Here is a 7,632-nt window from a genome sequence, read left to right as displayed (position 1 = left end):
TGCATTCTGCAGTTGCCATAGGAACCTTTGGGCATCTCTCTGGCCTGGCCACATTGTCGCTGGGGGTCTCTCAGGAGGGGCTGGCTGGGAAAGGGGGGTTCCAGTGGGCCAGGGACTCGCCCGGCCAGCCTTAACGGGCGGGGGGGGGGTTGAAGAAGCTGGAGAGCACCGCTCTCTGCATGTGCGCTTTCTGCTTTGTGCATGTGCCCCTGGGTGGGTCCTGGAGGGTCCATGAACTTGTAGGTGGACAGGAGGTGGCAGGGCCAGCCTTTGGTGGACTGGAGGGAGTTGCTGGGGGGGCACAGCTACTGCCCCGTCCTCCAGACAAGCCTTTGTCTCCCTCCCTCCGTCATATGGACACCAGGGCGTTGGACCAGGATGTTTTGCCAACCCAGCCAATCCTGGTTTGTTCACTAAACCATGATCAAAGTGCCTTGGCTCGACTCGGGGAGTTGGACTATACTGACGGTGACATTATTTTCTTGGGAAAAAACGGACCAACCTGAAAAAGGGGCAAATCTGGACGAGGTTTGTAAGAGAAAACATTTTAATTGTCTGTGTTTATAACTTTGCTTCCCCGTGGCGAATGCAAGAGCCAGACCGAGAAGAACTTTACAAAAACGCCTGTTCTAATAAAGATATCTAGAATCAAACAGTAAATGTAAATGTATTTTTAAAAAAGGCAATTCAGTTTCCATGTCTTCCACATGAATGTGAAAGACTGGGCATTGAGTGGTACCATTCGTACAGTCAAAGGACCAAAATAAAGGACAAAAGTGAGTTTTTGGAAAACAAATACATCTGAAGGACAGCTTTCTGAAATAAAGGACTTTCCTTCATAAAAAAAGACATATGGTCACTGTAATCGTACCAGGTGGAAGTTCCTTTCAACAAAACAATGGGGGGGGGCATATGTGGAAGTGGTTGGGTATGCAACACCCATCGGAGTCCTGGTATGAATTCCAAGGGCTTGGATTTTCATTTTGAGCCTGCGCCCGCGTGTTCTGTCGCTCCATAAAGCTAAGAGAAATGGTTTGTTTGGGTTTTAACTGTGGGACTTGGAGGTGGCCCCAGCCCACCCCCTCCTGTGGAATAATTTCATGGATTGGGACTCCCAGAGAAGGGCACACTGCTTGCCACGCAGATTCCTCTCTCCCATTCATTCGGCTTTTTGGAACCCTGTTTGGAGACTAGCGAAAGACAGGGCAGGAGGGGAATGCCGCCCCCTGCTCGCTCCTTTGCACGTCTCCAGGGTGTGCTTGGCACAGGCAGCTTTGCACAGAGGAACAAAGGGTGCCCGCAGGAAACAGATACTGAATTTTTACCTTGCTTTGCACCCTCCTCCCCCACCCCTCTGCAGAGTTTTTTCAGTGCAAGGCCCTTCACGCTGGCATGGGGGCACAGGCGAAGCGTGCTGGAAGTTGGGTTTGCAAGGCGTCCTCAGCCCCTTTTGCTCCTTCATCCTGGAGTTTGCAAGCCCCAAATCCTTGGAGAAGTGGAGCTGTGCCTTGCCTTCCCGTTCTGGCCACGCTGCTCTCCCCCTCCCGCCCAGCCGCCAGCGATTGACTTCCCTCTACAGCTGCAAATCCTGCATGACTAATATACGTCCCCTTTTTTCATCCTCGGCTGGCGGCCAATCTTTGCAGACGCTCCCTAATCCCTATTTTTTGCTGTCTTTTTTTTTTAAAGATGTAGAGAGATGGGAGGAACAGCTGCCTCTGTAACCCCGGCTCAGTAAACAGAGCTTCAGTATTGACTTAGCAGCCATTTTGACCTGCAGAGAAATCAGCTGCATTTCCATGCTGCCCTTCTTCCCATCTCTCTTGAACTCTTGTGCTCAGCATCTGCTCTGTGACTCACCCCGGCTGTCATTGGATGCTCAAGAGACAATTAAGGCGTGCGCGCGCGCACATGCACACACACACAGTCAGAGGGGGAGAGCCTCTTCACTCCTGTGTTTGCACTGGGGCCTGCAGTTGGGACAGAGATTAATAAGCGCATTTGTTTGGCACAGGACAATGTGCAGACTGGAGCCCAGGCGGGCAGGCGGGCGGGCTGGTTGAGCGTGTTGGCCCACCCCGAGCCCCCTCCTTGCCTTTGCCTTTGTGTGCCTGGATGTGACTCAAAGGGTGAAGGAGGCTTGAATTGAACCAGGCAGGACAAACACACTTTGCATTTCAAAAGGTGCTGTGTGTGCGTGAAGGGGGGAATGTGTTTTGTGTGCCCCCCCCCCTTCTGCCTGTCTGGATCCTGATCAGGTTCCTTCTGGCATCTGCTTGTTTGCAGACCACCAGATAAGGGACAGGGAGAAAACAAGACGTTTCAGAGAGAGCGAGAGAGAGAGATGGGGAGGTTGCCTCTAAAGAATCCTGCCTCTTTGTTGCAAAGATAGCGATGGGGTGGTTGTGTGTGTGCAAAGCTGCAGGGCAAACTGGTGTGCTGGGCATTGGGGCAAAGCCGTGCCAGGAAAGGAGAGAGTAGTACAAAGGCTTTTGCATTGGCCAGCTCAAGCTGTGATTCTCTTACGAAGGGCCAATTTTGGTCAACATGGCCTGCGCAAGGTGCTGGGTCCATCTGCCGCAGTTTTGGCCCAGGTTAAGGGGCACTGTGTTGACCTGACTTCAGTAGCACAGCTGGCCAGATTCCTGCCAGGTTGTGAAGGTGACTTGGATTTTAGCTGCCTGAAAGGGGGCAGAGCCATAAGCTGTGGGCATTCTTGCACCCCCTCAAACATCTGGACAAAGTGCTTTGATTGGGATTCGGAGATTTCAAAATGCTTGCTTGCATTCACATATTAAATCTGTCTTTGTGTTCCTAAGGTCCAGAAGCTTTTCTTTTAAAAGTTGGCCTTTGCAGGACCATCCTGTTTACATAATCCTTTTTGGAGGGGAGCTGTTTTAATCCCTGGTAGCCAAAATCAGAAGGAGCTTGGTGACACCCTTTTAGACTTTTGCTTCTGCCTTTTAATCAGATTTGTTAGTCAGAAAAGGCCCTACCAGGCTCCTTCTGACTCCTGTTTATGTAATGGGATTGCAGAATTATGTGGTGCAACATACATTTTTTTTTTTGGTTGGTTTTTGCCCACATTGGATCTGAGCGTATCTCCAGATTTATCTCTTGGCCTGTGAGAATATTGGATGCTTTGGATCGATTTGGATCAATTTGGAGCTTGGATGTGATTCAAGGAATGGAACTGACAGATGGAGTCGATTCACAAGTCGAACCCTTCTGCACCTGTCCAAATGAATTTGGTGGCCTTCTGTGCGTTTATGTGAGCTTTTTAAATGTCCGGCGTGATTCCGATCAAGCGGGGTCTGACCTGCAGATTCAGCCGGAAGGGACTCGGGTCTCCGAATTGAATCTGAGGGATACTCTGCATCAGTTGGACTGTTTGACTCGGAGTCGATCGGCCCAGCCCTAACTGACCCCTCCTGGCATTCTGGGCAACACCATTTAGGGTTTAGCACCTGGCACCATGGGTGGAGAGTCGCCACCATTGGGGATGGGGGTTTAATCTGGTTCGGCCGGCCCAGCTTTCTTCCTGGAATCCTGATCCAAATGCTACTCAGGAGTCCAGCCTGACACCCCTTAGCTAATCCTCTTTCTGGAGAGAAATCCAGCAGATGCCAGCCAGAGCAGCTGGTATCCTAGGAGTGGGGCAGTTCCACTCACCCTTACAGGTGGTTTCATTCTCAGCCTCCCCGCAACTTTCTCTTGGGCTCGGAGGGGCCTCCTTGCAGCTCGATTGGCCTGGCTGTGTGGCTGTTTCCCCGCCCCCCCCTTCTGCCTCTTGTGCCAGCAGCGGCTGGCTCTGCCCCAGGGGCGGTGTTGCAGGCGGGCAGGCGGGCAGGCACTCATTAATTATCTAATGTCCCCTTTATGTTTAATTTACAGGCTGTGGCTGCCCCGCCGTATGCTGCTCTTGCGTGCTCGTCCCTTTGTTGTGTCAAGGCTTTGCCTCTTCTGATTTGCTTCTGGCACAGAAATCCGCCCTCTTCCTCCTCTGCATCTCCCCCGCTCGCCCCAAACACGAGGCAATTGCAGGAAATTCCCTTTTGGTCCTGTCCCCCCCTTCCCCAACTCCTCCCCCCACTTCGATCATTGTGTGTTTTTTTCTGCTAGCTGGGGATTTGTCCATTTCCCCTTTCTCCATCCTTCCTTCCTTCCTTCCTTCCTTCCATCCTTCCGCGCTCCCATCACCTCCAGATTGGGAAGGGGGATTCACAGAGATCCCCCCCAGCCTCTTTCCTCCCCCTCCCTCCCCTTTGGGATTCTCCCCCTCCCCAATCTGTCAGCAGTTCACTCCAGGAGAGGGTGGCGGTTTGGCTGCGCCGTGTCCCCCGTGATTCTCCCTGTCTCTTTCTCTCTTTTTAAGGTACGTGCAACATAGACTTTGATCATAGACTTCAATCTCTCTCATTGTCCGGTGCTTGTCCTCCTTTCTTTTGCAGTGGGGGGGGGGATTTAGGGAATGGGGGCCTTTGCCACCCCCTTCAGAAACCACAGCTTTTGTTAAAGGCTTCCTGCACTGAGCTGGGTAGATGGAAGAGAAGTCCACAATTCTTGGATTTGGGGGGGCGGGGCTGTATCTGTATCTCTCTCTTTGGCAGGGCAGTACTTACAAGGCCAGCCTCTCTCACCCTCCCCCCCCCCAAAAAAACTTGTTGCTTAGATTCGAGGCTGCATTTCCCTATTTCCTATTTGTACGCTATTTTGCTAGCTTGGTGTTAGAGCAGTATTACTTGTCTGGTGGTTTTTAACCAGGGGTTGGGAAAAGTTCGGGCTAAGCTCAGTTTACAGCCTGCACCTGCTTGCTTGTGATGGAGAAGTGGTTTTTTTGGGGGGGGGCAAGGAAGAGGGGCACCGAAATTCCACTTTTCCCCTTTGAAATTGGCAAAGTTTGGAATCTTTTAAGTTGGGGAGGGGCAGCATCGTCCAGGTTGGCAGAAATCAAATCTTTTCCTGTAAATTTGGGGTAGAAGGTTGGGTGGGGGGAAGCTCTTTCCTGCAGGGTAGGATTTTCTGCCCTTTGATGCTGGTGTGTATTCAAGAACCTGCTGTTATTAAGGGTTTGTGTTGGGCTGGCTTGGAAAACTTACTACAAGCTTTTATTTGAACGCTTTACGAACATGCGTGCCAGCTGCTGTGCTTTTGGAAAAAATACACCCGTACAGGTGCAGCTGAGCTTCACCGTTGCTTTTGTGAGTGAGTGTGTGTGTGTGTGTGTGTGTGTGTGTGTGTGTGTGCTTGTTTGCCAAAGGTTTTTTCTCTGATGTGAGCATTGTGAGAATTGGATCTCTCAGAGATTGATGGCGAGATTTCCCCTGTGGTTTCTGTGGCTATTGAGATAGCTCTTAAATAGCACGGTCGGGAGGGTCTGTGCCTCTCCTGGTTGTGTGCATGCATGGAACTGCCTCTGTACTAAAACACCCTTGTGGGTCGCACTGCCAGGGGGTACAGAATTGTGTATTAATGCCAGAGAGGGTAGACTGTCCGATGCAGAAGATCAACACTCTTCCGTGAGCAGCTCCCCTGAGATACCTGAAGATGCCCCGTGGGCCCACATGCTCCGTTGTGGGTATGCAAATTCTGGCTTGCATTTGCCTTTTGACAAAGTGAAGGGGGAACAAGCAGTCTATAGCAGTGTTTCTCAAGCTTGGCAACTTTAGGCTGTATGGACTTCAACTCCCAGAATTCCCTAGCCAGCCATGTGTGGACTACAACTCCCATACTGGCTGGGGAATTCTGGGAGCTGAAGTCCACACAGCTTAAAGTTGCCACGGTTGAGAAACGCTGGTCTATAGTCGTTCTCTATAGACTGCGTCTCTGACGTTTAAGTGGCAACTTTAAGCTGTGTGGACTTCAACTCCCAGAATTCCCCAGCCAGCATGGCAGTTGAAGTGCACACAGCTTAAAGTTGCCAAGCTTGAGAAACAGAGGACTACTTGTAAGCTTTTTGTAAGAAACTAACCTTAACCATGATGGAGGTGGATAAAGTCAAGAGGAAAATATCTGCTTTCTGGGCTCAGCCTCTGCAGGCTTGATCGTTCCAGGTGGATGGGTCTTTAGTCCCTGACTTGGTCCGTCATCCTGGTTCCCCAAGAGTTCAGATGGTCAACCTGGGACACCTGTCACCGGCAGAACAGGTCAGGACATGGTGCCTTCCTTGCCTGCTGCTATTTCCCAGTATACTGTCTCCTTCTAAATTAATTGTGTGTTGTGTGAAGGCATATTAGTGTCAGAGAATTGGAGACCAAGCCATTAAAGGGGGTGACGTCCCACCTTCCTCTTGATGTGGGTGCCACCTAGGTGACGTGGACTTCCACCCCCATCATTCCCTGCTGGCTGCGGGTGACTCCATTAGAACCAAGGAAGATTGGGGTATGTCGAGAAGCGAGACCATCCTATTTCCGGTGAATCCTTTTGATTGCTGCCTTCCCCAGTTGGGTCCTCTTCAGGCGTGTATGGCATGCTGGCTGGGGATGATGGGGTTTGTAATCAGTACCTCTTGAAAGCACCATGCGGGAAGAGGCTGCTCAGATGTTTAAAAATGGTGCTGGGCCTCACTTGCTTGTTTTTAGCTGCGTCTGGTGGCTGGAGGTATAGGGTGCTGTCATGTGGAGGTTCCCTTGAGCGGATGCTAGTGATGGATCCCTCTTAAAACTTGGGTCAAAAATTCTTTGGTTGCTGCTACCAGTGAATCCCACGATTTCATTAAAAAGCATCACAGATAGCTTTGCTTGACACAGTCGTATTCAGTTCCGTCTGGGGGGTGGGGTAGCTCCCCAGCAGGGCAGAAGGGGCTTGGCAAGAAAGGACAAGATTTGGACCGTGGCCAGTTTATGGGAAACGCCGTCTAACCTTGGGTAACTGGGTTTCTCAAACCATCGAGGACCCCAGACTGTTCGTATGGAGAGCCCGTGGTGCACTGGCAGGGCAGGGAGGCAGTCAGTCTGCTGTTTGCCCCCTTCTCCAAGGGGGGGTTGCCTGAGTTCAGAAGGGTCCCCCCCTCCCTGCGGAAGCGAGGGAGGGATTTGTGGTCTTGGCTTAGCTTACCAACCTTTCCAGCTTTCTGAGGCCAAAACCAGCCGTTTGGCAAGCTCTCGATTCCACCCCAGCCCTGCGTCTGGTCTGCTCGGCTAGCTGAAGGACCTCTGGACCAATGCTTTGGCCGAGCCGTTGGAGTTGCAGAAGGTGCCGTGGGGACAGGGCGGGGGTGGTGGGCAGTTCACCCCCACCTCCTGGGCACCCAAGATCAAACCCTCAACATATCTCAGTCAAGAGCCATGGCTGGGCAACATCAAATGCCAGCCCTTGGGTTCCCGTGGCCTTTAATCAGGCAAGAGGTTGCAAAAGGGAGATGGAGAACAGGCAAGAAAGTCCTCAAATTGAGATGGAGACTGGGGGTTGGATGGTTGGTTCATCCGGGTCCATGCCAGTGTAGCATTCCAGGACAGAGAAGAAGCTTGTGCTCTCCTCAGCTCTGAAAACACAGGGGCTGGCTCTGTCCGGGCTGGTCTCCTGCAAGTTTTTGGGTTGGCCAAGAACAGAAACAAAATTGTGTAGTCTAGCCTAGGTGGTCGGTGTAAAACGCATGAGCATGAAGAAGATCCATGGCCTGGAAGTGTCTTC

This window comes from Candoia aspera, chromosome 11 (assembly GCF_035149785.1).
Source record: "Candoia aspera isolate rCanAsp1 chromosome 11, rCanAsp1.hap2, whole genome shotgun sequence".
NCBI classification, from domain to species: Eukaryota; Metazoa; Chordata; class Lepidosauria; order Squamata; family Boidae; genus Candoia; species Candoia aspera.
This window is presented reverse-complemented; position numbering follows the sequence as displayed.